Here is a 9,115-nt window from a genome sequence, read left to right on the forward strand (position 1 = left end):
TGATGATGATATTATATATATGTATGTATGAAAAAGTTTTTTTTTTTTTTAAAGCTAAGCATGCATGACATCCGCCTTAAGAGACATCCAAATGTACAGGTTATCTCTTTCTTATTCCATATTACTTTTCATATCTATATTGTGTTATTATTCATGCCGTACATACTCAGTACATTATTCATACTGACGTCCCTTCTTGTGGATGTTGCGCTCATGCCCGCAGGTAGGCAGGGAGACAGATCAGACCCGTAGGTGTTTTATCAGCGGATTCTCAAGAGCACTCCACTTACTTCGGAACTGTAGTTTATTTGGTATTGGTCCTTATGATCATTTGTATTCTATGTAGAGGCTCGTAGATGTGTGCGTATAGTTAGACGTTTTATAGCTTTACCGGTTCATAATATTGTATAATATATTGGTAGCCTTGTCGGCTGGTGATGATGGACATAATTGTTGATGATTATATAGTGATGCACCGTTATGTTGTGGTATATGTCCTTACAAGTTATGACAACCATGAGCTACCTTTGGGGTCCATCCAGAAATGATTATGAGATGTATACTTAGAGGTACTCAGTAGATTAGTTCCGGGCGCCCGTCATGGCCCTCTAGTTGGGTCGTGACACCTTACTAACCAACCCAATGTTCAACACATTTTTATTAACAGTTATATAAATGATGATCACAATTTAAAATAAAGATTCATAATGACCCTGTTATTAATACAAGAAAACTGAAAAGCTCCCTGGATCTAGTCCAGACAGGTACAAGAGCTCCTATTACACAAGAATAAAACCCAAAATAAACGACACAACCTCTGCCTAGAATGAGATGAGCAAGGTTGTAGGAAGATGTCCGGTAATCCACTAAGAGAAACTTCAAGTAATAACCTACAACATATCTACACCCAAAAAGGATGTTGCAAGAGTACTATCAGTACACCACACGTGCTGGTAAGCATCATAGGTCAACTAAGATTAGTTCACGCAACACAATATAAAATCAACAAGATAAACAGATAAGTCAACGTACATCCTCGAGACTTCCAATATAGACAACTACACCGGTACGAACTCACCTCTTTAACTCCTGTTATTCTGGTTCCCTTATTACAACAATAACATCTAGGGGTGGGCGTTCGGTTCTTCGGTTCAATTTTTTCAAAATTCGGCTCGGTTCTTCGGTTTCGGTTTTTTGAAAATGAATACCGAACACCACACTGAATTAGTTCAGTTCGGTTCGATTTTTTATGTTCGGTGTCGGTTTTTCTAATTCAGTTTTACTCTCTTTGAAAGGGAAAACAGCTACACCTAATACTAGTATATGAACCATGCTTCGAATTTGCTCCACTTCACATTAGAAGATCCACACCCAAAATATATTACTACTACACTAAAAGATGATCACAGAATCATCTTTCATCGATAATCCACTAGTCGAGCAACGTTGGCTTATTGACTGTATCAATACCTTCAAATTAGAGAAAGAAATAGTGATTGACTTTTCTCCCTGTATTTTTCAAGTTCCTAAAAGCATTAAAGAAACGAATACACAAGCTATGTCCCTAAAAAAATAGGCCTAGGACCATACCATTTTTCACGTCTAGATTTCTTTGTCACTCAAAGGCACAAACTAAACGTAGCCCGGAATCGCATGGATTCTTCCCAAGTCCAATATTTCATACAGGACAAGCTAAGGTTATTTGAGCCAATCATTCGAGCATTTTATGATAAGTTCTTGGACATTGACACCAATACATTAAATTGGACATTGACTATTGATTCTCCTACTCGTTCCGGAATGAACCTCGGACCGCGAGCTCACAACTGGGCGACATCCTCACCCCCTGTCAAATTTGTCTTTTCATATATATATATATATATATACATATATATATATATATGCATATTTATTGTCACATTACTTTCAATGATTGATTATCAAGTAGTACCTCATATCCAACCCAACTCGGCCATACAACAGCGTAGTACAACTGATATTTACTCGGACTTTCCGCTCCATGTAGCATTCAATAAATGCAAACAAATATATGCAATGATGCTAATAAATAAACTCAATATCATGGAACATGCCCTGGACAAGCGCAACACTATTATGCCTTAGCTTCAACCCACCCAATATAACCCTTTTATTGACAAGAACGAACAACCGTATGAATATTGCAAATAACTCAACAATTTATTGTGGAAACTAAATATACCTAGGAATAATTATGCTAACCTGCGGGGTAACCTTCCTTAATTATCTCAAATGATCTCTCCCAAATCCGTAACACGCAGACAACAACAACATTTAGAACTTAGTATCCATTTATACACTCGCTGTTATCTTAATTACTATATATATACACTTCCATTAAATTATGAGTATATCCATCCGAACTCCGTGTCCAAGGATCTAATCATGCTTTCTCCCGTCAATTCTATGCATATATACGACTCACTAATCAAAGTCTAACTCAAGTAAAACCATAACCTACCTTGATAACGAGCCGCTATTCGATCTTCCATGAAGTATCCACCCTCCTAGCTTTTATCCGAAATCCGTGAGAGATGTTAGTTGATGGAGAAGAAGTGAAGAATGTTAAAGGAGCCTCTTTTTCTTAGTGATAAAGGTTTTTCTTAATGTAAAACCTAATAGCAGTCTTCAAGGGTCTTTTATTAAAAATGAGGGTGAAATATAAAACTAAGTGTGGGAAAACGCGTCCACTGGTCCGTGATGTCCACCGCTATGGCGAGACAGCTGCGGCGGACCATGTCTCACTACGGCGAGACCGCTGTGGTGGCGCCCAGTCCGCTTCGAAAAACCAAGCTCGCCCGGGCCCATGACTTTTAACTCTTTTTTAAACTGATTTTTCCAACCATTAAACATTTAAACACCCCATAGGGCTTATCTTTTAAGATCTTAGGCCCCGATTGGTACGGGTTTGCGAAGTATTCAATAACGACCGGACGAGTCGTTACAACCTGCGGCCTCTACTATGGCGTCAAAGAATTTTGGGAGAATAGTCCCTCTCGAACCTGCTTGGTGGGGTATATCCTTCAAAGCCTATTCTTCCCCATTCAGAGTGGCCCCATAGCCCGTCACTTGTAAGGAAGTATTTGAAAGGATGATCGCCACAGGAATGTCTTGACCACTAAGGCCCCAATACCACCGCTTGATTTAGTGTATGCTTACAAAAGATGTCTGTTTCACCGCAATCAGGCGGGCCACACCCTGAAATAGTGTCAGGGGTTAAGGAAGAAGATTTGCAGCTTAATCGATGATAGGACCATCGGGACCTTGTGGGGACCACACACCTTACTAGTGCATAACCCTATTGTCCTAGGAGAAGGGGTTACTGTTGAAACCCATATTTGATGATATGATTTCATGGTCTTTGAGGAATCATACGCCCGCATCTTCTCAACTCTGGCTACCTTAAGAAAGATCATACCCGTAGAGCCTGTCTACGAGCCCGCACCATTTGGACCTAACAGGAACGAATTTTTCTTGTACAATACTGGAGCTATGGGACATAACATAGAAGAGTGTTACGCGTTCAGGATTGAGCTCGACTAGAAGATCAGTACGGGAGAGATTTTGTTCATCCTTCCGCCACAGTACTAAGAAGAAAAGAAAGATAAGAGAGCGAGTTCGTAAGGACAGCAACTCGCAGAGCTATATTTTTGGGTAGATATTAGGTGTCACCCACTTTTGCATATAAAAAGTTACCCCCTCCCCCATAAATATTGTAAGGAACCATGCCGACCTGATGTCCCTATATAGGGATACGCGGGAAGCCCTAGTAGGGCCTGGTCTTGGGATGTCTTTAGTTAGGTTTAGCCCAAAGGATTTTTAGAGAAAATGTATATCCTTCTTTTGTAAACGAACTACGATGGGGCCTGATTTCCCCTAGTGGGATACGTAGGCAGTCTACGTAAGACTCGACCCCTATATAATATAAATTATAATCCTTCTTATTTGTTTTAATTTTTCTAACAGGTTGAAGGGTTGCCATAGCAAGTCAACCATAAAGCCTATTGAAATAAGATTCAACCAAAACGCAAAAGCCCATATTGTCTGAACCTTTAAAACAAAGTATCAAAAAATACTCAAGCTTCAATATGTGACTTTATGTGCTATGTGCGATTTAATTATCAATATGTGATATCTTGCCTTTGTTATTTTTATGTTAAGTAACTAACTTCGTCTATTATTGAGTTATTCTTATCTTATAGATTGAGGCCGACTAGTTTAGTATCGAAAGTTGGCATACTTCACAAGATCAAAGGCTGCGTTAGCATCCCTCTCGAAAGAGGATAAAGGAAAAAAGAAAATGACTGGTACACCAGATAATGGCAGAAATGAGCTCGTTCTCAGATACCCAAGACCCACAGGAAGTATCATCTCAAGAAGATGTGATCGCGACATTACTAATGTTACACCTCGGGAATTTCCCCGTGAACGTACAGTGAATAGACTAACGAAGAATACGAGTATATGATGTTTTAATAAGAAGGGAACGATGTTTGACGACCCTAAGTAAGATTTCAAAGGCAATTGCAATGAAAGGTAGGTTATGCTCCATAATGACTAATTATAGGTTTTGGAAATGTGAAAAGTTGCAGGTTTGCATTTTGGCCAGTTGGTCGTAAAATGAAATACGGACCGTAAAGTGGTATACGGTCCGTAAACTGCTATGTCGTATTTTAGCTTCCAAAAACTTCAACTTTCTGTCAAATGCTGGAATGGTTAAAGACGACTTGGAATACGGACCGTAAACTAAAATACGACCCGTAAACTGAGTCGTAAACCACCATGTCCTCAGCCTGACTTTCTGTTTCTGTCATCCTTAAATACGACCACGAAATACGGTCCGTAAACTGGAATACGGACCATAAACTGTGTTTACGACCACTGTGCACTTTCGACGACTGTTCATTTAAGATCAAATTTTAGGTTATTAATAAGAGACCAAGTTCATTATTTCATTTCCACATGACACCCCCTTCTCTCTAAAACCTCTCTCTATATTTATTCCACAAGGATTTAAGGATTATTAGTGAAAAACAACATAAACTAAGTGAATCAAGTATAAGAGAACCCATTAAGGATCATACAAGTCAAGAAATCTCATTGGAGATAAACTAGGGTTTTGGTCAAGTGGAGTATTATCATCCAAGGCTTGTTCCTACGACATCTAAGGTAAGATTTATGATGTTTGTATGTTGTTTAAGGTATTTAAGAGTTGAAATGATTGGATTGTAGAGAGGTATGGCAAAATGAGTCATGAATGTGGAATAGTGCCATTTTGAGAAATAGTTTGAATTGAGTTATGAGTCTTGATGTATTGTAATGTAAATGTGTTATAAATGATGTTGAGAACATGAGATGAGCAATGTACGTGAATGGCCATAATCGTGCGTTATGGCCATGGATATGGATGATTGAAAAGTGAGTCTAGAATATGGATAATGTGGATGAATAATGACTATTGTTGTAGTATTGTGAATGTATTGTTGACGTTTGAGAGTTGAAATACACTATAGAGGAATGTCGTATAAATAGAGGAGATGTTGCCCGATTTTCTCTAGTTTAGTCATGTATGCTAGCTATCGATTCTAATGATAGTATGACTTTAATGATGGTAGAAACGAGAGCTTCGGAGGAGAATGTGCAAGTGGTAAATAGTTGAACGGAAAGGTATGTAAGGCTAACCCTTCTTTCATAAGGCATGGTTCTTTGGCCAAATATCTAACTCTTCTATGAGACTATGATGTCCTTCAAATGACTGATCTCCCGAGCTAGTAAGCTCATGATTCTTGATACGTCACGATTGTACTAATTCCCTCGTATGATGAGTAAGCCTATAAAGATAAGGGTGATGAATGATGATAATAGTAACAATGATGTTGATGACGATTATGATAATAATGTAAAGAGTAAAGATGCTTATGATCTATTGTGTAAATGTGTCTATCTATGACTATTATGGAACCCCGAGCTTATGAGGCCGGGTAAGATATGTAAATAAGTATGTATATGATTACGTAACGCGCGCACACCTCTGCAGATGGTACGGATAACCCTGATGCCTTGGTAGGGCCAGGTAGGTGTAACCCTGAAGCCTTGGTAGGGCCAGGTATGAGTAACCTTGAGCCTTAGTTGGCCAAGTATGTGTGAAACACCGATCCTGCATAGTCGGGTATGCTATGTAAATGTTATGTATATCATATGATTATGTATAGGATATGGTTATAGTATGAATACGAATATGATACGATATGAATGTGAATAAAGGTATGTATATGAATACGAGTACAAATAAGGAACGGAAAGATCCTATGCATGGCAAGTAAGTGCTTATGACGATGATATTACTATCTCCCATCTTGTGCTATTTCTCATGTTGCTTATTATGCTTCTATATTGATATTGATCATCCTTTACATACTCAGTACATTCTTCGTACTGACGTCCTTTTGTTTATGGACGCTGCGTCATGCCCGCAGGTGCACAGGGAGACAGTGTTATAGCCCATATTTTGTACGTTCGGATAATTCAAGATAATTGCAAGAAGTTAAAGGTAAGACTATTTTCCAAATTATTTTAGTGAACAAGTTGTTTATTAGTATGGAATTATTGAGAAAGGGTAAGGGTAAAAAGGGAAATTCGCAAAGTGGTTTATGGTAATATTATGGAAGGCTAGGGGCAAAACAGGAATTTCACAAAAAACGTTCAAGAAGGTTCATGAAAAGGGGCCCTTTGGGCGTGTGGTGGTGTGTGTGGGTCCCACCCTTTTATGAGCTATGTAGTTATATATATATGGATCAAAGCTTACATAGCAAGACACAATTAATTCATCCTTGTTTTAAGAAATTTCAAGAAAAAGGGGGAAGGGCCATGTGTCCACTTGATATTGGAAGGAACTATATATATATATATATATATATATGAACAAGGGAGAAAAATCTAGACATTTTCATCTTTATTCATAACTTAGCAAAACTTGAAAAAAAAAAGGGTGTTCGGCCATGGCCGGCCGAATTTGAAGCCATGGAAAAGTGATCCAAAAAAATATTTTCCCCTAGTATTCCAAGCAATTGGAAGCCCCTTATTAACATGAAGGAGTTGTTGGAGCAAGCAAAGTCTTTATTTGTGTAATTCATAAGCCCTAGCCAAGTGGAGAGATGTGTGGAGAAGGTATGTATTCTGTCACGACCCAGCCCTGTGGGCCGCGACTGGCACCCTACCTGGGTACCCAGACCAAATCACCTATTCATTTACCAAATCCAAACGTATTTCAGAATTTCATAAAAGTCATATCAACATAGGTTATATCAAAATATGTCTTAAGCGGTCGCACAGATCAAAATGTCATATCGAATCCAAACGGAGCGGCGGAATAGACATCGCCGGTCATAAGTGCAAATATAAGCATAAGGGCCATTTAGGGCCATCATAACAAACTGACCGCTGTAAGACCAGAAAACAAAATCAAACAAACATACATAGGACCCTCGCCCCACATATATGACTACAGGCCTCTACGAATTCAAAACAAAGACATATGGCGAGACAGGGCCCCGCCGTACCCAAATAGTCAAATGTACAGAATATATATACATAGCAAAAGAAGTCTGTACCAAAAGTGGACTCCGAGTCAAGTAGGAGTACTCCGAAATAGCAGAGAGTGAAGCCTACAGTGGAGGATCACCAATGTCTGTACCTGCGGGCAAGAAACGCAGCCCCCGAAGAAAGGGGGTCAGTACGAAATATGTACTGAGTATGTAAAGCACGGAGTACAGAAATATGAGCCAAACCTGAAAGCAAACCGGATATCAAAGGGAAGTACCAATCAGTATGTCAAAATCTGTATCAAATCATATACATATACATAATGCAAACGAAATCATCCAAACGCTCAAGAACGTGGTCGCCACTCCGACGCTGGCGCCACACACAGCATAACACCAGAAGGTTTCGAATCTCCGTACATCCCCGAACACAAACATAAGTGAGCGTATCGCATCACTAGCCATATCACAGCATAACTCCAAACGGAACCCGGCCCTATGGCGAGGCCTCGGGAACCGTAACACAGCATACGGCCGAATTATCATAGGGCGCACGAATCATAACCGGCCCGGGAACCGGTGAACGAAGTCAAAATAAGGCACGAGCGGAGTCGTGAGCAAACAAATGCAATTTATATTTCAAAACAGCCTTTCAAAACTTAATAATCTCATAAGTCATTTCATAAACCAAAATAGTCGAATGATTAGTTCATACGAAAGTTTATCTCACAAATTGTTTCCAAAGTGGTACGTATGGCTCAAACGAAACTTAACATATCATAATAGTCAAAACATATTTCATAGAGGGAAGTTTCAAGGTCGAAGATCTCATATCGAAGTTCATCCAAAAAGAGAGCCCGATATGACAAATAGGGCGTCTCGGGGTTAGCGGGCCCACCTCCAGTCAAATTGAGGTGGCGAACATAATTTACGAACATTTAAAGGCCAAAAGATCATACATAATGATTTCAAAGTGACCCGATCACATTTCGATAGGTTCCGAACATTTGGTTGCATTCTAGCCAAAATAGAGCCTTTAGGCTTCAATTGAATTGAATGAATAGTAGTCGTTTTGTAGATCGGGTTTCGAGGAGCAGAAATGCTCCGGAGGTTCCAATATTCACCTAACATACTAAGACATGCCAAACGAAGAAGTGGGAAGCTTTACATACCTTATGGACGTCTTATGCTTTCCTTAAAATCAAATCCCGTTTCGTCCAGAATCTGCAAATGATCAAAGTTACCAATTAGAGATTCTTAGGCTTAAGATTTCCATTAACTTGATTTTTGTCTACCGAAATTTCGGCAGCATTTCCCCTATATATCTAACACCCCCGAGACTTAGCTCGGCTCAAAATACATCAACAACAACAACCCAAACATCATCAAACAACATAAACCATAATCAAACCATTCTAACTTCAAAATTCTACCTTATTACATAAGTTGGCAACTCTTCATTCAAACTTAAAAATTCCAAATCTATATCCACATTATTGCATTCATTCACTCATTCAAGATTATTCAATCACATC

The sequence above is a fragment of the Lycium barbarum genome, chromosome 1 (assembly GCF_019175385.1).
Source record: "Lycium barbarum isolate Lr01 chromosome 1, ASM1917538v2, whole genome shotgun sequence".
Classification (NCBI taxonomy): Eukaryota; Viridiplantae; Streptophyta; class Magnoliopsida; order Solanales; family Solanaceae; genus Lycium; species Lycium barbarum.